Below are 22,774 nucleotides of genomic sequence, written 5' to 3' on the forward strand. Positions count from 1 at the left end.
ACTTATTCCAGGGAAGACTGATGATGAACTTGAATCCAAAGAGGAGAGAGTAGCCGATAAGGACGAGGTTCCAGTGACTCGGAGAGGGAGAAGGGAGCAGACCCACAACTGCAGAGGGGTGACTTCCAGGCTAAGCCGAGGCATAGACGAGAAGGGAACCTAGATGACCATTGAGTACAGGCGACGTACCCTCAAGGTGAAGTCGATCCCTTTTTCTTTGAAGTGTATAACTTAATCTTTTACTTTCCTTGCAGGTTATATATGTATGATGTGTTCCGTAAATGTGCATGTGGCATTTAAATAAAGTATTTAGCTTATTGTACGTTAGCATGTGTTGTGTACTTTTGTATAGGAGGATAGCCTATTCTTTAGTCAGAGTTGCCTTAAAACGAACAGAGGTTAATCCTGGTCAGGTAAGTGGTAACTGGATGAGGGGGAAAACAAGCCCCTCGAACTAGAGAACAGGTTGTGCTCAACTAATAGTCTTTGTGTGATCTGATATATAGTCCCAATTCCCCTGTCGTGTACTAATAGGATAAGCTCGTGCTAAGGCTGCCGTGTAGGTAGGAGATTCTGGGTCTGACTGAGGCCGCGAGATCGTGTGTGTGTCGCTGCCGAATGGGTAGGAGATTCTGGACCTGACCCAGGTCGCGAGACTTTGTGTATTGCTACCGGATGGGTAGGAGATTCTGGGTCTGACTGAGGCCGCGAGATCGTGAGTGTGTCGCTGCCGAATGGGTAGGAGATTCTGGACCTGACCCAGGTCGCGAGACTTTGTGTGTTGCTACCGAATGGGTAGGAGATTCTGGACCTGACCCAGGTCGCGAGACTTTGTGTATTGCTACCGGATGGGTAGGAGATTCTGGGTCTGACTGAGGCCGCGAGATCGTGAGTGTGTCGCTGCCGAATGGGTAGGAGATTCTGGACCTGACCCAGGTCGCGAGACTTTGTGTGTCGCTGCCGAATGGGTAGGAGATTCTGGACCTGACTGAGGTCGCAAGATCGTGTGTGTCGCTGCCGAATGGGTAGGAGATTCTGGACCTGACTGAGGTCGCGAGATCGTGTGTGTGTGTCGCTGCCGAATGGGTAGGAGATTCTGGGTCTGCCTAAGGCCGCGAGACTGTGGTTGCTGAGATTGCGAGGCTGTGAGGTCTTGATATATATATATATATATATATAATAGGAATTCCCTGTCCTTAGGTGGTACGTATATATGTGGTTATTTGGGTGTAAAAAGACCCTAGGGAGGGGGTAACGTTCTGTTTTGGGTCAGAAGGGCTCTGTAAAGCGGGTTCCACCCGATCCGAAAACCCAAGCAGAACATTTGGCGTCACGAACTGTTTACGTAACCTGTGTGCGTTGTGGTTGTCTTGTGTTTGCTTTCGGCGTGTGCGTGATTTTCTTTTTTTTTTTGTATATTTGCGTGTATACTTTTTCTTTCTCTTTCTTTCTCTCTTCCTTTCTTTTCTCTGCGTTTCTTTTCCTTTCTTTTTCGCGATGTTTTCTAGGAAATCGAAATCTACTCTTAAATTGTCCGTTGATATTCCCGGATGGGATTCAACGCCTTATGGTGCCTTGGCCCGAGAGTGGGCTGACTCTACTGGTCTGAGTGAAAATTGGAATTCTTCTTTGGAGTCGGCGGAACCGGCTGACGTGATTACTTGTTTGCAGACGGCACCTGTATTGAAGGGTGAGGAGGTTCCCGCTTTGGGGCGCAGAGGTTGGGTTATTCTGTCTGCGTATCGGATTCTGCATGAGAGGTTGCTGAAATTGCAGGTCTCTTTTAAGGATGCGGAATCACACCTTGTTGAGATTCAGAATTCTAATACTTTATTGCGCTGTCAGAACAAGTTGCTTTCCGACAAACTTGACACTTACCAAACGGTTGCTGAAAGGGCGGCTGTGCGGATTGCTCGTTACAAGTACAAGAACAGGCGTGGTCGGGTTTCGTCGCGTAAGGTGCGCCTGGCCGTGGCGAAGGCTGGACTGGATTGGAATCCTGATGAATGGGATGGTAATATCTGGGACTCGACTACGTCTTGTTCCTCGGGTGAGGAATGTGCTATGCATGAGCTTTCTCGTTCCCGTCCTGAAAGTAAGTCTACTTCTTGCACCTCTGATGGTGCACCCCGTGATTGCGCTCGTTCTTCGGGCGGGATTGATACTTTTCACACTGACTGTCCCTCTACTTGTACTGCTTGGGCTCCTTGTGATGCTCGTCCCGTTGTTTCTGCGCACCCAGTTTTTCGTCGGAAGTTGCAGCAGTCTCCCAATGCTCCGCAGGGTATTTCTTTGGATTGTTTGGAAGATTTTACCCAGCAAGAAATTAGTGATATTTTGCAGAGCTTTCGGCAGCGGACTGGTGAGGCTTTGCTCACATGGATGGTGCGCCTTTATGAACTAGGCGCTGCTGGTATTATGTTGGACACTGGCGATTGTTTGAAGTTTTGTTCTTTGAGTTTGGATTCTACTGTACAGGATCATTTTCGTAACTATAATGGTGGTGGTCAGATTTCTTTGCTCCAATTGGCGACTGAGGGTTGTAATTTGAAGTATCCTACTGAATCTGACTGGCCTGTCAATGACAAGCCGTGGTATACCTTGCGTGATGCTGCGCAACGTCTTAAGGAGGAAGTGATGAAAACGGCTATTTTTCTGGGCACTGCTGACAGATTGCTTGATGGGATGTTGACTTCTTCTGTGCGGAATCGTATCATTCGCTCTTCTCCTGTTGCCTACAAGCAGGTCATGATGACTTTGTTGATTAACCAGACTGGTAATGTACTATCTACGGTGTTGGAGTCGGTACGCCAACTCGGTGAGTTGGGTGAGTGGTTTAAACCTGAACGTCAGTCCCGGCCTGACACCCGTACTCCTGGTGAATATAAATTTACTAGACGTGATATCTTTACTGGTCTTTTGGCTGATGGTGTGCGTCGGGAGGACATTGATGGTGAGACTACTGCTCGTTTGTGGGAAATGTTTCGCAAACGGGGCTTGGACCGGAAGGAGGGTGCCCGGCGTGTTCGGACGACTGAGTGTGATCGTGGTTGTTCTGATGGTAGCGGTGATGATGATCGCCGTGGGCGCTTTGATCGTCGTGATGATCGGCGTCCTGTACGTGATCTGTCCCCTCGTCGAGAGCGGGACAGGGAGAGAGAGGGGGAAAAGGAAAGGGGGAGAAATGATCATGCTTACAGCAGACGTAGAGATGATAGGGATCAATCCCCTGAATTGAGACGGAGGGAGGATCGATACAGTTTGGCCGATCGAAACTCGCAGTGCAATGTAGAGGACAGGAATCCATTTCGTAATAGAGATGGATATGAACAGGAGGTACCGATACCTAAGAAACGTGAGAGTCTTTATCCTGATTTGTCCTGGTACACAGAATGCAGTAAGAATGACTAGGAAATAGGTCAAGCTCCGGTACACAGATGGGCTCACAGAGATAATAGACCCTATGTAGATATTGATATTTTTTGGAGACATCGTAATATCCAAAGGGCCCGAGCATTAGTTGATACAGGAGCGGAGGCCACTCTTATTCATGGAAAATCAAAGAAATTTACAGGGCAGCCTTTCACTATTACCGGATTAGGAGGAAAGGAAACCCCTGCAGTTCAAACTTTGCTTGAAATGAGAATAGGTAGAATCCCTAGAAAGGAATATTCTGTATTAGTGGTGCCACTTCTAGAATTCATAATTGGAATTGATATTTTGAAGGGAATGACATTGCATCTTGATGATGGGTGTTACCAATTTGGAACGACGCATTATATCTCGTCCAGACCTATACGGGTTGGTCGTTTAAGGATGCCCCCCATACAAGTTCCCCAGGCGACCAAAGTGGTTTGTCAGAAGCAGTATCGTATTCCGGGTGGTCATGAAGAGATTAGTACCACCATTCAGGAGTTGGTTGATGCAGGCGTTATAACTCCAGTTACTTCTGCTTGGAATAATCCTGTTTGGCCAGTGCGTAAAAGTGATAATTCTTGGCGCATGACTGTTGATTATCGAGAATTGAACAAACACACGCCCTCTTTGACTGCTGCAGTACCGGATGTTATCACCCTGATTGAAAGAATCCAAACACATCCAGGTACATGGTATGCGTCCATCGATATTGCTAATGCTTTCTTTTCTATTCCAATTGCCCCTGAGTGTCAGGAACAGTTCAGTTTTACGTGGAACGGGCGTCAGATGACGTTCAGAAGTCTTCCTCAGGGCTATGTGCATAGCCCTACGATCTGTCACCGGCTGGTGGCAGAACACTTGACTGAGGTACCAGTTCATCCCAAAATTCAGATATGTCATTATATTGATGATGTTTTGATCCAAGGCGAAACACAAGAGGATGTTCAAACACAATTAGATAGAGTCATTGAGTGTCTGCGTGGGAAAGGTTGGGAGATCAATCCGGACAAATTACAAGGTCCGTCCCAAGCTGTAAAATTTTTAGGTATTAATTGGCATGAGGGACATCGCGAGGTGATCCCTCAAGTTAAACAGAAGATTCTTGATTTTTCGGTTCCGAGGAATAGGAAGGAAGCCCAGAGCTTCATTGGTTTATTTGGTTTTTGGCGCCAGCATATTCCTCACTTGAGTCAAATATTGGCCCCGTTGTACCGTGTTACACGTAAAAAGAATGCATTTGAATGGGGTAAGCAACAACAAGATGCATTTAGTCTAGCGAAAGAGGCAATTCAACATGCTATGGATCTTTGGCCTGTACGTGATGGTGATGTGGATTTGAATGTGTCTGTGCAAGGCCCTTATGCAAACTGGAGTCTGTGGCAGAAGCAAGGCAGGTGCAAAGTACCATTAGGGTTTTGGACCAAAAAGCTACCTGATGCTGGTGAGCGTTATACACCCTTTGAGAAACAGCTACTTGCTTGTTATTGGGCTTTGGTGGATACCGAGCAATTAACATTGGGACATGACATATTCTTGCGTCCTGAAATTCCTATTATGCAGTGGGTTTTGAGTTCACCAAAAACTCATCGAATTGGGCATGCTCAGGAGGCGAGTGTGATTAAATGGAAATGGTACATACAAGACAGGGCACGTGTGGGTCCGAAAGGAGTTGCGTCTTTACATGAGCAAGTGGCGCAAGCACCATCGACTGAGACTGAGAGTGAGTGTTCTGTACCTTTAGAACAGGAGTCTCCTGTCAAGTGGGGTAAACCTTTTGATGATTTGTCCGTCGAGGACAGGAACCATGTGTGGTTCACAGATGGGTCAGCAAAATTTATTGGAACTACACGGCACTGGAAGGCGGTGTCTTATAATCCGATCACACAGAAACTGTTGAGCACAACTGGTGAAGGGAAGAGTAGTCAGTTCGCAGAGCTCTATGCCGTTTATCAAGTTTTGAAACAGGAGTTACCTGGTGTATGCCATATTTTCACCGACTCCTGGTCCACTGCCAATGGACTGGCCGTTTGGTTACCGACCTGGCATTCCCATAATTGGAGGTTACACTCCAAAGAGTTATGGGGAAAAGAGTTATGGCAAGAGATTTGGGAAATGCTCCCACAGAGTACTGTTACCATCTTCCATGTGGATGCTCACACCCCCATAGATTCTCTTGACAAATTTTTTAATAACATTGCAGATGAGAAATCTAAAATTGCTGAGGCAGTGGTGGACAGACAAGATCCTGATATTGCGGGATTGGCGAAATGGGCACACCAGAAGGCAGGACACTTTGGAGAGAAGGCCACTAGCAGGTGGGCTGCTGATAGAGGAATTTATATTCCCCTGGACCTAATCAAAAATGTTATTCTACATTGTCCCGTCTGTCAGCATATCAGACAGCGTAAAGTACCCCAAATTGTTAGAGGTCATTTACATCGCGGGAAATTGCCCGCTCAAATCTGGCAGATTGATTACATCGGACCCCTTCCCATGAGCAGAAATTGTCAATATGTTTGCACAATTGTCGATACATATAGTGGTTTGCTGGTAGCTTTTCCATGTAAGCAAGCCACCCAATTGAATACCATTAAAACATTAGAATTGATTATGATGTATTATGGTGTGCCATTCCAAATTCAATCTGATAATGCATCCCATTTTCGTGGAAGATTGGTACAGGAATTCTGTGTGGAAAACAATATTGAGTGGATCTTTCATATACCTTACTACCCGCAGGCCTCGGGCCTGGTGGAGAGATTGAATGGCCTGTTAAAGGATCAACTACGCAAATTAACAGATGACAAGTATAAAAATTGGCGAGACTTTTTACCCCAAGCACTATTAATCCTGAATAATCGTCCTTTTTTAAATGCTGAATCTCCACTTATGCGATTGTTCCCCCCAAAGGTTGAGACTATGCCTAATGTAATTAATGAAACTGTGATGTATTGGGAAATTACTTCCGGAGCTCTGGCTCCATGCAGAGCGACCCCAGGGTCGGCAGGCTTAGATTTGCATGCTATGGATGACACCGTTCTGGAAAGCAAAAATCGGGTCATCATTGCTACCGGTGTTGGTATTCATATACCACCGGGGAATTTTGGATTGATCGCCCCTAGATCGGGGCTGGCTGTAAAAGGCATCCAGGTACTTGGAGGGGTAATTGACAGCGACTATCAGGGAGAGATTAAGGTACTTCTGCTAAATAGCAGTGAGAATGACTTGCTGATACACCGCACCGACCGAGTGGCTCAATTACTCATTATGCCTGTTTTCAGTGGTGAAATAATGAAAGGCACTGCCCCAACTTTGCTAACTGTACGAGGCCAGAAAGGCTTTGGCTCTACGGATAACCCTGGAGCCAAGATTTGGGTGCAATCGCCTAAGAATCCCCCTGAACAAGCAGAGGTTATTGCCACCGGTCAGGATAATACCATTTTGGTTATGAGGCCAGGGAAAGATAGCTGGGAAGCTGTCCCAGCTGATAAATGTTATTTACGAGAATGATTAATGCCTGTGTTTGGTTCTTTTTCAGATCATTCTTTGGATTGTTGCTGCAGGATGTGTCGGTACTGGACACCGTTCGGTCTACTTCGGAGAGAGAGAAGGGATCCCATTAACCCAGGATGAATTGGGAACCAGAGTGTTGCGTTCCTTCAATGCGTGGGACTCGTCATCGAACTTTTGGACACTGCTGGCGAAAAGAGTAACTGATGCCCCTCACTTCTGTTTGACACCGATGAGATCTGTGCACGATATCTTAGCGACGTGCCTAGTTGCTGTCCCCGCCTCGCTGGAGACGTTAATAAGCATCTTTAACGTTTCAAAGGCTCGTCCGAATATTATTCTGGGTGATTTTGCTACCCATGCATATTGTCCTCTATGTACTGAACTGCCGAATGAGCAACTTCCCATCCAATCCCAAATAACTACGTATAACATTACACAAGGTGATCTATGCTTTTTCCTCACATGTAATCCTAATGCAATTTCTGAATGTCTACGTCTCAAGTTAAGAGGCGCCACTGTTTTCACATCTCATGAACGAACTCTGTGTTTCCAGAGGACACCGACCACATGTGCTTCAGTCCAGAATAATATGACTTGCAATAGTTTGGTAGTTACTCCCAGTCACTATCGTGCAATATTGCTACCTGCCGGATGGCTTTTCTCATGTTGTAATACTTCCTGGCCCTATGTCCCTGCGAACATTTCCGGAGGCCCGTGTGCCATTACTAGACTCAGTTTACTTATGTTCTCATCACATCCAAATGCCAACTCTCGTGTGCTCCGAGATACAAATACGTTACAGGAGGATTGTGACTCATCTTTGCATTTATATTCCAAGTCTGAATACCTTAGTCTAGCTGTTTCAATTATTGGTGTCCCTGCTTTGGCGGTTTATAATGCTAAATCCATTGGGAAAATGGCTTGCTGGATGGTCAAATCTATTAATCATACTTCTACAGTCTTGTCTGACTTGCTATTAGACGCCCAGGGTGAACGTAGGGCCATTTTGCAAAATAGAGCAGCCATTGATTATCTTTTGCTTAAACATGGACATGGTTGTTCAGATTTCGAAGGTCTCTGCTGTTTTAACTTATCTGATCATACACAATCCATTCGTACACACATAGATAAATTGCATGACCTAACTAATGAAGTTAGGAAACACATTGATCAGAGCTGGTTTGACTGGCTCTTTAACTGGTTGCCAGACATGAATATGCTACGCCACACATTAGGTGGCATTTTGATTGCTCTTGTTGTTTTAATTTCTATCTGTTGTTTTATTCAGTGTATCCCTTCACTGCTTCAATTCTGCACATCTGGTACTAGACATAGATCAGTTAGTTTTGTTTCATATTATTCTTCCACAGATGTTAGTTCCGTTTAGTATATATATAATAGACTGAAGTCAAGGGTGGAATGTACTGCTCGATTTTCCCGGCCTTCCGGTGTTGCAGGGCAATCCATATGACTTCAGTCTCTTTCCATCCGAGTCTAAGGACTGGAGTAGTGAGTAGGGCCTATCTATTAGACATTTGTGACACCATCCCGTGCTCCTACCCTTAGCTCAGGGCCTACACACATAGCCTAGGGGATAGATTCGTTAGCCTTGAGGATAATTTGCCCTATAGTGAGGTTGTTTCATGGAGCTGTGTTGAATTCAGGCCTGGTAGGCCTCAAACGGGAGAGACTCCATCTTTCTTTCTGCTCCGGCAGCCCGGGACCTCTCCAGAGGGAGGGGGATGTTTTAGTTATGAGGTGTTATTCGCTCGGAGAGAACCGGTTCAGGCCGGCCCTTATCGAAGGATTGTATTTTTCTTCATGCCGAAGACACTACATCAGGCCGGCCGGCTGGGAAAGTGTCCTTGGTACGGGGAGGTACAGGAATTTGGTGGGCGGCAGGTTTCGAGCTGGAAATTTCCATGAGGGAATGCACTTCTATATTAGTGAAAGTCTGAGTGAGATAAGGGCACTTGCTTCTAGACCATAGGCGGCATCTGGCCGTTAGCAGAAGAGCTATTACTTATTCCAGGGAAGACTGATGATGAACTTGAATCCAAAGAGGAGAGAGTAGCCGATAAGGACGAGGTTCCAGTGACTCGGAGAGGGAGAAGGGAGCAGACCCACAACTGCAGAGGGGTGACTTCCAGGCTAAGCCGAGGCATAGACGAGAAGGGAACCTAGATGACCATTGAGTACAGGCGACGTACCCTCAAGGTGAAGTCGATCCCTTTTTCTTTGAAGTGTATAACTTAATCTTTTACTTTCCTTGCAGGTTATATATGTATGATGTGTTCCGTAAATGTGCATGTGGCATTTAAATAAAGTATTTAGCTTATTGTACGTTAGCATGTGTTGTGTACTTTTGTATAGGAGGATAGCCTATTCTTTAGTCAGAGTTGCCTTAAAACGAACAGAGGTTAATCCTGGTCAGGTAAGTGGTAACTGGATGAGGGGGAAAACAAGCCCCTCGAACTAGAGAACAGGTTGTGCTCAACTAATAGTCTTTGTGTGATCTGATATATAGTCCCAATTCCCCTGTCGTGTACTAATAGGATAAGCTCGTGCTAAGGCTGCCGTGTAGGTAGGAGATTCTGGGTCTGACTGAGGCCGCGAGATCGTGTGTGTGTCGCTGCCGAATGGGTAGGAGATTCTGGACCTGACCCAGGTCGCGAGACTTTGTGTATTGCTACCGGATGGGTAGGAGATTCTGGGTCTGACTGAGGCCGCGAGATCGTGAGTGTGTCGCTGCCGAATGGGTAGGAGATTCTGGACCTGACCCAGGTCGCGAGACTTTGTGTGTTGCTACCGAATGGGTAGGAGATTCTGGACCTGACCCAGGTCGCGAGACTTTGTGTATTGCTACCGGATGGGTAGGAGATTCTGGGTCTGACTGAGGCCGCGAGATCGTGAGTGTGTCGCTGCCGAATGGGTAGGAGATTCTGGACCTGACCCAGGTCGCGAGACTTTGTGTGTCGCTGCCGAATGGGTAGGAGATTCTGGACCTGACTGAGGTCGCGAGATCGTGTGTGTCGCTGCCGAATGGGTAGGAGATTCTGGACCTGACTGAGGTCGCGAGATCGTGTGTGTGTGTCGCTGCCGAATGGGTAGGAGATTCTGGGTCTGCCTAAGGCCGCGAGACTGTGGTTGCTGAGATTGCGAGGCTGTGAGGTCTTGATATATATATATATATATAATAGGAATTCCCTGTCCTTAGGTGGTACGTATATATGTGGTTATTTGGGTGTAAAAAGACCCTAGGGAGGGGGTAACGTTCTGTTTTGGGTCAGAAGGGCTCTGTAAAGCGGGTTCCACCCGATCCGAAAACCCAAGCAGAACAGTACTACAAAGAGTTGTCCCAAACTGTCGATGCATGTATTATGAATTTGGCCGATATAGACATGCTAATGGGTAATGTGGTTCCACAACCATTATGGGCTAGGATTCGGAAAGAGGACCATGTCGGGGAACTGGAGGGTGATTGGGCTGCCATACTCGCCGCGGACAGACTCCAAGTGGGTGGTGCCAAACCTGAGGCTCTAATTACAGAACTCCCAGCTAGGATCATTGCCTTGTTGAAAACTATGATGCCCCCTCTGCGAGTTAATTGGGATAAGTTAGCAGCTTGTAAGCAGAAAGTGGATGAAAGCGTCTCTGATTTCTTCACTCGTTTCGAGGAGACGTTCATCGATCATAGTGGTCAGGATATGAGCACGGAAGGTGGCCAACGACTGTTTGTAGACAAATTTGTGTCAAATTTGGTTCCGGAAATATCTAATAAATTAAAGAATTCCGAAAGTGCGTGGGCGGTCTCCTCTCCGGCCCAGATATTGGCTACTGCTCAGTATTATGAAAATAGGGATAAAGAGGAAAGAGAGAAACTTGATAAAAAGACCAAAGAGCTGAAAACAAAAGTTCTTTTGCAACAAGCTTATCCTCCTCGCCCTGCCCAACGTGAATATCAGCCGTCTCCACAATTCCAGAGACAGTTGCAGAGGTCTGGGCCTTTCGTTCCCCGACCTCCACTGGGCCAAAATCAATGCGCTTACTGTAAAGAAGAAGGCTATTTAAAGTATAATTGCCCGGTTTTGTTGCAGCGCACGAGCGGTATTCCCGCATCACGAGGCCAGGGTGGTTATCAGTCAGCACCAAGAGGCAGAGGACGAGGTACGCCGCCTAATAACCAACGTTCCATGCCCCCTGGAAACTCCACGAATTATTTCGATCAGCAAAATGTTCAGTCTACCAACTATTACAACAGTGATTACTATACTGAGGATGAGAGTCAGAATTCCCAACCTAGCTAGGACAGCCATGGACAAAGTAAGGGAGTAGTATCAGTTCCAGTGGACCAAAGCGGGCCTTATGCTGATGTGGAAGCACTAGGTGTTACAGAGCCATTCCTATTAGACACTGGTGCAACAAAGAGCTCTATGATTCACTCTAAACTCCCTGGGGCACCTTTGTCTGGCTGTACAAATGTTTCTGTAGGTTTTTCTGGCGCCCCAGTTCATAACCCAGTTTCATGCCCTTTGCCCATTTCAATAGGTCCTTACAAATTGGAGGCCCCGCTCCTTTTAACAACTGGTTGTGGTGAAAATTTGTTGGGCTTGGATTTATTGAAGAGATTGTATGCAACATTACACTGTTCCCCTTCTGGTGTACGTCTTACCTTAGGTAAGAAATTGACCTCACCGATGTACTTGTCTGAAGATCAGCTTCCCCCTGAATTACAATCCCTTCCAGCCACCCTCTGGGCCACCGGCCCCAATGATGTGGGCCTCCTACGGATTCCTCCCTACATTGTAACACTCAAGCCTAATACTAAATTCCCTTGCATTCCACAGTATAATATTTCCAGTGACGGCGAAAAAAATCTTTTGACTATAGTTCATGATTTGGTACAAAACGATGTGGTCGAAGAGACTAGGGGAAATGTATGCAATAGCCCTGTTCTGCCTGTTTTTAAACGAACCAACCCTTCCCAGCCACCTGTCTCTCGTTTTGTGATTGATCTCAGAGAGGTCAACAAGAATGTGGTACCTCAATTCCCTGTTGTCCCGGATATTAATGCCCTATTGACAATGATACCAGCCTCAGCTTCCTGGTTTTCCGTCATTGACCTAAAAAATGCTTTCTTCAGCATTCCCATTGCTGAGGAAAGTAGGGATATTTTTGGCTTCTCCTTAGCAGGCCGAAGCTTCCGGTTCAAGCGAGCTCCTCAAGGCTATTGCGAGAGCCCCTCCATTTATAGTCAAGCATTGAAATCACAGCTCAATACTTTGCGTTTACCACCAGGTGCCACTCTCATTCAATATGTGGATGACCTATTGGTTGCAGCAGATTCTGAAGACACTTGTAAAAAGGCTACCATTTCACTGTTACGCCACTTATCTGACCATAACCACAAGGTTTCACCATCAAAATTGCAATATTGCTGCCAAGAGGTTACCTACCTAGGTCATCTCTTGTCAAAGGAGGGACGGCAATTGACCCCAGAACGTATCCAATGCGTGCCTTCTTAGGTATTACCTCTTATTGTAGACAATGGATCCCCATTTTTTCCCTTCTGGCAAAACCCTTGTTGGCACTCACTCTTAAAGATACACCACACCCGCTCACATGGACTGCGGAATGTCAGAAAAGTTTCACTGATTTACGCACTGCCTTGTGCTCTGACCCTGTGTTAGGTACTCCTGATTACAGTAAGCCTTTCACACTCTATGTTCATGAGAAAGAAGGTTGCGCGTTATCAGTTTTAACGCAACGATTTGGGGACAAGCAACGTCCCTGCGCCTACTTTTCGGCCACGTTAGATCCAGTGGCCAAGGCATTACCTAGCTGTTTGAGGGCTACAGCAGCAGCGGCAGTTTCCATTCGCCAGTCTGCTGGATTGGTACTAGATAATACCCTTATTGTCATGGTACCGCATGCAGTAGACACCCTCCTAAATAGAACAAAGAACCAACACCTCACGAGTGCACGCCTTTCGGGGTACAAATTGACGCTCTTGGCTAGCCACATACACATTAAGCGATGTAATACCTTGAACCCGGCAACATTGCTCCCAATTCCAGTGGAAAATGACACTCAGGAGCAACACGACTGCTTCCTCCGCACGGAGGAAGAGACAAGAGGCAGAGTTGATTTAGAGGATACTCCACTCCCGGACCCGGATGGGACCTTATGGGTGGACGGTTCTTGTTTTAAGCTTCCCAATAGTGAAACGACCTCAGCCTATGCAGTCACTACCTTATACACTGTTGTAGAAACAGCGCGTAGTATACATAACTCAACCCAAGCAGCTGAATTGATAGCACTGACTACGGCTTGTGTGTTGGCTGAAGGAAAAAGAGTGAATGTGTATACTGATAGTCAGTATGCGTTTGGAGTGGCCCATAGTTTTTGCCGCCTGTGGAAGGAAAGAGGGTTTCTCACATCCCATGGCACTAAGATACAGCATGGCCAATTGGTAAATGACCTCCTTGAATCACTCACCTTGCCCACTCAGATAGCGATTGTAAAGTGTAGTGCACATAAGAAGATCACTGATGATGTAGGTCAAGGAAATGCTTTCGCAGACCACATAGCGAAAGAGACAGCTAGAGACACTACAAGCCGCATGTATGTTGCGGGCTCTGCTAGATGGGTTGCACAAGGAGGGATGTGTGAGAATACTGTGGACAGTGTGAAAATGATCCAGGCAGAGGCCACAGAGAAATAATTGAGTACGTGGAAAGAAAGTATAGGAAGATTGGATGTGACAGGGTGCTGGACAGACTTGTCAGAACATCAACGCTGGTTGTTACCAGATGCTTATGTACTCCCAGTAGTTACCATGGCACATGGTCCAGCCCATATTAGCGCTAAAGGTATATGCAAGCTTCTGGCTCCGGTATGGAAGAATGTGGGGATCCCTAAATGTGCAGACAATCTGGTTAAGCATTGTATTGTATGCTTAATGCATAACCCGGGAAAGGGAACACCAACACCAGCAGGACACTTTGCTGCCCCAACTTACCCTTTTGAGGTTTTACAAATAGATTACATCCACATGGAACGATGTAACAATCTGAAGTACGTTCTAGTTGTGGTATGTGCCTTCTCCCGATGGGTAGAGGCCTATCCCCTGAAAGATAATACTGCTCTATCCACGGCAAAAGTCCTTTTGAAGGAGTTTCTGCCAAGATTTGGGTTACCGAGAATTATTTGGAGTGACAACGGAAGTGAATTTGTGGGTCAGATCATGCAGAAAGTATGTGCAGGCCTTGGCATTAAGCAAAAGTTCCACGCAGCAAACCATCCTCAGTCAGCAGGTTTGGTGGAATGCTATAATGGCACCCTTAAGCTTAAACTGGCGAAAATACAAGCCAGCACGGGTCTTGCCTGGCCCGATGCCTTGCCCTTGGCTCTCTTATCCACCAGAACAACCACCCATTCCCGTATGGGGCTTAGTCCTTATGAGGTTGTCTTTGGACGCCCTGCAAATGTTTGGGGAGTCCCAAGGCCAAAGAAATACTCAGAGATAGAGCATCCATTGTTGATTGACTATTTACATGACCTAACCACTAAGTTACGTGTCCTTCACCAACAGGTACAAGATACTTTGCCCCAGGCTTCAATGGATCCTGGTCACATCATACGGCCGGGAGACTGGGTCTGCGTTAAAAACTTCCAGAGGTCAAAGAACTTGGAACCTCGCTGGAGAGAACCTCGTCAGGTACTACTGACGACGCGTACTGCAGTAAAGGTGGTCGGCAAAAAGAACTGGGTACATGGGGTACATTGCAAGAAAGTGCCCCTACCATTGCCTTATGATCAATGGGTTCATAGACGAATTAGCGACTCTGAAACCGGAAGAATACCAAGATTTGGACTATTCAGCGATGCACGCCTAGACTTTGCCGGAGCAGGACAAGACGACGACGAGGTCCTCCAGACAGCTATACCACCGGCAGTGAAATTGGACACTACTAAACCACATCTCCTTTTCCAAGAGCAAACTGTACCTGGTTCCCGGAGGTACGATTTGAGGCCCAGACTGAACAAAATACCTCAATAGTGCTTCATTGACTTTGTCTTTATCCCGATTTCCAAATGATTGCAGGGCCGTGATCGTAAGTCTCAGAATTGTGAACCAAGATGTGGCTCTAGGCCTGTGGGACTTGTAGGAAAGTATAAAGAACTACAGACAATCACAGCTGAGTGAAGCAACCTCCCGTCACGGGCAATATTTAGAGCTGGAAATGACTGTTAACAAGGGAATGGACCAAATACAAGCAATGAGCATGAAGCATTGTAAATTATTGCATAATCGTTTTGTAGTGGCTTTAATAATATTGATTTTGATGTGTATTATATTGTCTTGTATAGGATGGGGACTACACATAATTTTTATACAGCCTACTCCCAAAGTTACCGTTGAAACGCATACACATGTCACTCTACCCCCTCGTGTTGAGTCGGGAAGGAGTGAATTCCACAACAACACATTTGTTTCCATGCTACACCAACATCAATGGGACAAACTGTTGGGTTTGTGGTCTTCTGCCAAGTTCGGTGAATACTGGAATGCCATACATTACCCTTCCTTTTTCATTTAATGGCTCTTGTAGTGCATGGTGGGAATTGAGCGCCAGTTGGGTATTTTCTGGAGATGGGGACACTAGAGAAGTAAGGAGCTTGGGAGTACATCTATACCATTTATGTTGGCGGGACAGAAAAAGGATATATGGGACGGATAGTGAGAAATCAGAATATGCTGACCGCCAAACCAAATCTACGGATTTGTATTTTCTGCCCTCTAATAGAACCTCTCGAAAAGGACAAACTTTTCTAGTGGTACCTGGACAAGCACCATTCTGTATTAGGAAAGGAGGGTTAGAATATAAAGGTACAAGCAAATGCCAGCATATTGTGACCTTGAATGGGACAGATTGGCCTCGCATGGTTCCCTCACGTAATACATACTTCGTGTGTGGAAATAAGGCTTACACTTCTCTACCAGGTAATTGGAGAGGCACTTGTTATATCGCTTGGTTGTTGCCCCCTACATATATAGCAGATGCCAAGCATCATTTACAGAAAAGAAGGGTGATGTCTGATCAGGATACGTCAGGACAAGGAGTCGGGGATGTCTTGAAAGGACTCCTTCCATTCTGGGGCCCAATAGCCAACAGTAGAGACATAAGACAACTAATTTGAGCTGTAGAAGCCACTGTCAATGAAACAGCTGGAGCTTTGAGTAACATCGCTGCAGAACTCGCTGCTGACCGCCTTGTCACGCTTCAGAACAGGATGGTATTAGATATCATCCTTGCTGACCGTGGGGGTGTATACAGATTGATCGGATCTAGCTGTTGCATTTTTATTCCAGACAACGCCCCTACAGTATACCTAGCCATCTCTAAGCTACATAAGATCGCTGAGTCCGTTCACCAGGATGAAGGGAATTGGTCTCTGCTGGGATGGTTTGGGGAACTACTGTCTACATGGGGATGGAAGATTCTTACCTTTGTCGGAGCGACTTTGGCTATTCTCTTCTCTTGTTGCCTTTGCCTACAATGTGGTCCAGCTATGTGCGGGCTCTGCGCCATACTGTGTGTTCCAAATCCGGTATCACAGAAAGCAGCGAACACAAAGATAATGCTGCAACAACAGCTTGTAGATTTCATGGCTATTGAAGTCGATTCAGATTAACAACAGCATCTGGGTTCTTTGCCTGAGTAATGGCAAAAGGAGGGTCTGAGGAAATTTAAGTATGGCCCCATCTTTCCTAGTAACACCATTACGCTGTTGCCCTCACTCAGGCACCTCCAACCTTCGTAGCGTTTCTTTCACATGCTATACTTCTGCGCATATTACACGACCTTTCCTGTTTCCCTGAGTTAAGTCCATTCTGAGACCTGGCTCGAAGCAACTAATCCCCGAGATAACCATCTATTGACCCTTGGTGACCGTTCTCGGCCTTTCCAGTTGTTTTACGAATCACCATCTTCAACACGCAAACACGTCCTGTCGTAAATTAATTTAACCATGGAATGGCTATGCCACCTGACCTATAGGGTCGGGTAGAGAACACGACCTTAGGGAAGGAATATTACCCATTATCCTGTATCTTGTACAAAGAATGTTTTCTTGTGGATGACTTGTATTTTTATTGCACATTGAGGGGGTTGTCGCTTTAGGGGATTCAAGCGCTACAAAAGACTGTGAGCCACGGATGATTGAAGTGGCAGTCTCCTGAGAACCTACCACTGATGTACTTCTAGGACAACTGTACCTAGCTGCAGCTAAGAAATAAAAGTTCCTATGCCAGACAGAGTGTTCCGTGTCTCTGTAATTTGGAAGGCGAACTCAGAAGATTTCAGGCGTACTCTGCGCCGCTGGGCTTAATCAGCCCGGTTCTTTAAGAGTACATATTTCGTTTGGGGACCAAGGTCAAAGAGATTTCCTACTTCTGATCATGGATTTAGGGGTTAATGTGACTTGTCTTAAAAAACGATCTTTCTCTAAAATCTTCATTGCAAAGAGGGCCTGACAGCCTGCCTCATATCTAAAATTTACCAAATGTCCCACAAAAATCTTTTAAGAGTAAGAAAATGTTCATAGATGTTTCCTGCATTGAATCGCGCGTTTTAAAAATACAACAATATTTCTTACAAAACATTCATTTTCTAAAAATTGCAATGCAAGATAAGCTGGACGGCATTGCCTCATACCCCAAATTTTCAAGATGGGTTTGATCCACCTCATCCTCGGCTCCCGATAAAATTTGCAGAATAGTGCTATATGAATTGTTGACTGGGGTGAGACTCCGTCGCAAGGACAATTTGGTAAGGTTTTTGACCAATCATTTATGGTCGGAAAGCTTACCAAACGGTGGAATATGTCGAGTCGGAAACGTGTCAGAACAAATCTTTCATAGCCTCTCATTACATATATTAGATATGATTGAATAGTGAGGGTGGAGCGCATCAATTGATTCCTTTGAACCGTGGGCTTTGATCCATCACTGGCAAGTCTATTTGCCTCCATGTGATTCATACATTGTTTTTTAAAAGCCTTTCTAGGGATTAAACTCATCGAAGGATTGTGATAGTATTCTGGCTGGCCTAAATCAGTCATAAAATCTTTTATGTATTTCAACGACCTGATCTCTAAGGCGTGATCTAAGTTAAGGCTGTCACTTAACACTTGCCGACTGAATATCGTTTTTGTCAAAGTCCAGATCCGGTGCCACAGTAAAACCGGTTGCACCTCTGTTATGTTTGTAATAAATGGTAAGCACAACTCTGTGTGGCAAATATATGTTGATGTAGATCGTGGAACACCCAAAAAATACCTTAAAACGCGTTCTCAACCCTCTGTATATCGTTTATGTCACAATAGCCCCATATTCCCGCCCCGTAGATAGCTGTGCTAACGCACTTAGCTTGGTAAATTTTAATCAGCTCTAGTGGGGGCCCTTTTCCTAACTTTGGTCGAAGTTTGCTATGGCATAATATGAAGTTTCCTAGTTTTAATGGCCTGGGACCACGATCCCTTGTGATCGATTAAAATACCTAAATAGGAGTAAGTTGTAGTGGTTTCCACTTTTTTGTTATCTATAAAAATGTCCCTCTGCTTCCTTCCACCCCTCCCACAATTCATTATTTTTAGGTATAAGTTTCTCATAAAATCATTATAGCTACTGAGCGCCCGCTGTGGGCCTATAGGAGTTCGGGCCATAATTACAGCGTCGTCCGCGTAGAGTAGGGCGGGTATTGGACGTTTTTGCAACTGAGGTAGGTCCCGACACCCTTCCAGCATAGCTTTCTCCAGGCCGTTTGTATATATTGTAAACAGGAAAGGTGCCAGGACACAACCTTGTCTAACCCCCCTCTCCACTTGGAACGACGCTGTGCTTTCTCCGTTGGGTCCATACCGTACCCGCGCTCTCGCATTTGTGTATAGTTCTCTTAAAAAATACATTAAGGTGCCTCAACCCCCATTGCCTCTAAGATACCCCATACATTTTCATGGGACATCACTATCCTACTGTAATAAGGTGATTACTCTAGTCACCTACAGTAAAAAAAATATATATATTTTTGAAAATGACTTAAATGCTCACTTATTATAGGACTAAGCCATCACTACTCACTTGTAATAAGGTCATGGCATAACTACTTTACTGCAATTATTTTTTATTATAGTTGAAAAGTGATGTCCGAGAGCCCCTGCGGAGCTGGCACAAACTGCGTCAAATCTAACTGCTACCTAAACAAAAGGAAAAGTGGTTATTCACCTCCAATTCTCATTCTGAAATATATTTTATTTACAGGATAGGAGGAGAATTATTGCAGTTTATTGCACTGCTACAATTCATTAGAGGAGGGCAGAAATCTATCTTGTTACCATGTGTTCTAAACAAGCCTGTTTTGCTAGTGACTTACATCACAATACTTAGGGCCTTATTATGAGTTTGGCGGTCCCGTGGATCGCCGTATCGGCGGTGGCCATCCGGGCGTGTAGAGCTCGAAGGTCCGACCACCGTATTACGAGTTGGACGGATTAGCTTAGGGAAGACCGCAGCTGGACCGCCAAGACTGCCAGAAGACTGACGACCGTCGGGTTCGCGGTCGGGGACAGGCAGCCATCATAGAGTGGTACAGGGGAGCTGCACCAGTGTGCCTATTACGAGTTGCTTGATCCTCAAGCTGACCACTGTGGTCTGACCGCCTGGATCAAAGTGGCAGTGATGAAGGATTTGGAGGGCATACGCATCCCTTTCTTCTTCTTCCAGGCAGAGCCCGGCGTGGATCCCTGTCTCCAGATCCCCGCTTCATAGCAGTATCTTCATCCGAGGATTATGACCCTGTGTGCGGCGATATACAGGTGAGTCTTTTTCGTGCCGTATACCCATTGTCAGGACTGCCCATATATGGGCTGAACCCCAGTAATGGGCACATGGTATTTTTCCACATATGTCATGCATATGTGTGCATCCGACACATGCAGTCGAAATGCGCACACAGGCATCGATATATTTGGAAAAAGTACTCACACCTGCCGCAAGATACCTGACTTCACACCGCCGGCCCTGTGGACAGCGCCGTGGGCTGCTGGCAGGAGCGCATGCGGTTCTATGGCAGTCATACCACCAAACGTGTAATGAGACCCTTAATTTATCTTTGCAAAACTTACAAATGAATGTAAAAATATAGAGCTGTCTTCAGCCCCATTGAGCTCTATAGGGGTTGTGAAATCTTTAAGGCCAATATCAGAAATTTCTCTCAGTACATTGGCTGCAAGCTCTTCAATATCCAGTTTGTCTGGCACCTGTCACAATCACACAATTTCTCAAAGATTCAGGAGTCACAGATCAGAATCGCCAGAAGCACCAACAGCTACAAGCAATTAGACAATACCCACAATACATTGATCAAGATGCAGGCTACACTAAACACAGTTCTCATGTGAGGATATGAGTGAACGTATCCCATGCGCTAAGAGGTCAAACCTTGACCAGATTTGTGCAAAAAATGAACCACCTAACAACGGAAAAGATCTTTGTGTTGTTTTACGAAACTTCCAATTCCCAGGCCTGTCGATCTTGTGAGTCAATAGGGGGAAGGAGGGGGCATAGAGGGAGCTTGTTCTTGGATGGGACTGAGCTTTGAGCATGTTACCACCTGACCTGCCACGGTGGAGCGGTGATGCTGTGGTGATGCTGTGGGGCGGTGGAGAGGGGATGTGACTTTGAGCCAGGCACTGCTTATGAGTCAGCTTCTGAGTTCTGACGCAGCTTGGGGAAGATTTAAAACTCCTGATGAACCTCAGATGTGCAGACCCTCCAGACCTGAGCTGGAAACCTTCTCTTGGCTTACTTTCTTGCTCTTCCACTGTCATTTCTTTGTCTGCTACTCAGTTCTCTGCTTTTCTCTGTATACTTCTCTCGCTCCCTCTTTTTGTCTCTCAGTTACTATGTTTTTTTCGCTCACCTTTCTCTTTTTTCAGTTTCCTATTCACCGTTTCCTTCTTCTTTGCTTTCTGTCTTTTTCTCTCTCAATTTTTCCCCTCAGTGTCCCTCATTTGTCCTGTCTTTCTTCCTTCAGTTTTTTATTTTATTCTGTTGTCGTTCTGTATCGCGTGAACCAGGCTTAAGGGGCCTCAGACTTTATTTAATTCACCACCAGCTTAGTGATTTTGCATGGAGGCGCTGGATTCAGTTAGTGAAAAGGGTGAGACTGTATTGTAGATAGGAGGCATGCCCTCCATAGGTCTCAGGGTCCTAACCTGAAATACAGGTGCGAGGAAAATCTCCTGTACAAGAGGTCCCCCTGGGCAAACCAAGCACCCGCCCGACACAAGAGGCACTCAAAGTCACAGCACAGTGTTTACCAACGGTGTCCCCATTCGCACCACCTACATACTTAGGGTGACCAACTGGCGTGGGTGCAAATTCAGGACGGTCAGTGTAAAAATTCATGACATTCAGGACAGAAATTCAGGCCAGAAGGTCAAAATTCAGGACAAAAATTTGGCACAAAACATACGTTTTACAGACATATAGTAGGAGGTCGCACAATAATATATAAGTAAGTAAATAGACAACCAGAATTAGTACAAGTCAAAATAATTTTATATAAGGTTGAAACAATCGTGCACTTCACTGTTTTTCAGTATGCGTACAGCTTTGCAAAGCGACATCAAGCCCTTTTTGCAATCAAGATTTGTGCTAATGTAACAATAAACATTAAATGGTATTTTTTTATTTGTATGTTGAAATCCGACTTTTAAATGTACAGTGAAAACACTATTAGTTATGTTTTTTTTATTTTCTCCAGCATGGCGCCAAGACAAAAGCAGAATGCATTGCCCTAGTCCAGTGGTTCCCAAACTGTGTGCCATGACTCCCTGGGGAGCCGTCAAACCTAGCCAGGGGAGCCGCACACCAAGCACTTTAAAGCATTTAGGGCCTCATGTAGGTAGCCAAATACCGGTCGGTAACGGCCGATTTTCGGTAATTATACCGTTACCGACCGGTATTTTGGCTATTGGTATGTAGGGGGACAATTTTTGGATTCGGAATTTACCGAATCGGTAAAATTACCGAATCGGTAATAATACCGAATCGGTAATGTTACCGATTCGGTAACTTTTCCGATTCGGTAATTTTACCGATTCGGTAAATTCCGAATCCAAAAATGAGATGTAGGGGGAGTGTGTGGGTGTGTTTAAGAGTCGGTATTTACCACCAACTAATAGTTGGTGGTAAATAATTAATGGATGTGTATAGGCATTTTTCTGCGCTTAGCAGTGTGCAATGTGGCAGACATACATGCCCTTAGGGCATGTATGTGTGCCACATGTGCACACATGGCCGAATCAGGGGTGCAACAGGGTGTCAATGTGACACCCTGCCACCCTTGCATGTTCTCCACCATTACCGAATCGGTATTTACCGATTCGGTAATGAGGCATACCTTCCCCTCAATGGGAAGGTATGCCTCATTACCGAATCGGTAAATACCGATTCGGTAATTACCGAATTGTAACGAATCGGTAAAAATTACCGACTCATTACCTACATACGAGTTACCACTTCTAAAATACCGATTCGGTAACGTTCGGTATTTTAGAAGTGGTAACTGGTATGCTACCTACATGAGGCCCTTAATGTTTAAGGGTCTGTTGGCTTCAGTTAGTCTGATGCAGGCGAAGGCACACCACATGCTTTCACTACAATAGGGCCCATTGTCATTCTATAAGTGCTAATCAGCTGCAGTCTCAGAATGACAATGGGCCACTCCACAGTCTGCACAAGGTCCGGGAGGGGCCTCAGCAGGCAGCCTCTTCA

This window comes from Triturus cristatus, chromosome 4_1, assembly GCF_964204655.1.
Source record: "Triturus cristatus chromosome 4_1, aTriCri1.1, whole genome shotgun sequence".
NCBI classification, from domain to species: domain Eukaryota; kingdom Metazoa; phylum Chordata; class Amphibia; order Caudata; family Salamandridae; genus Triturus; species Triturus cristatus.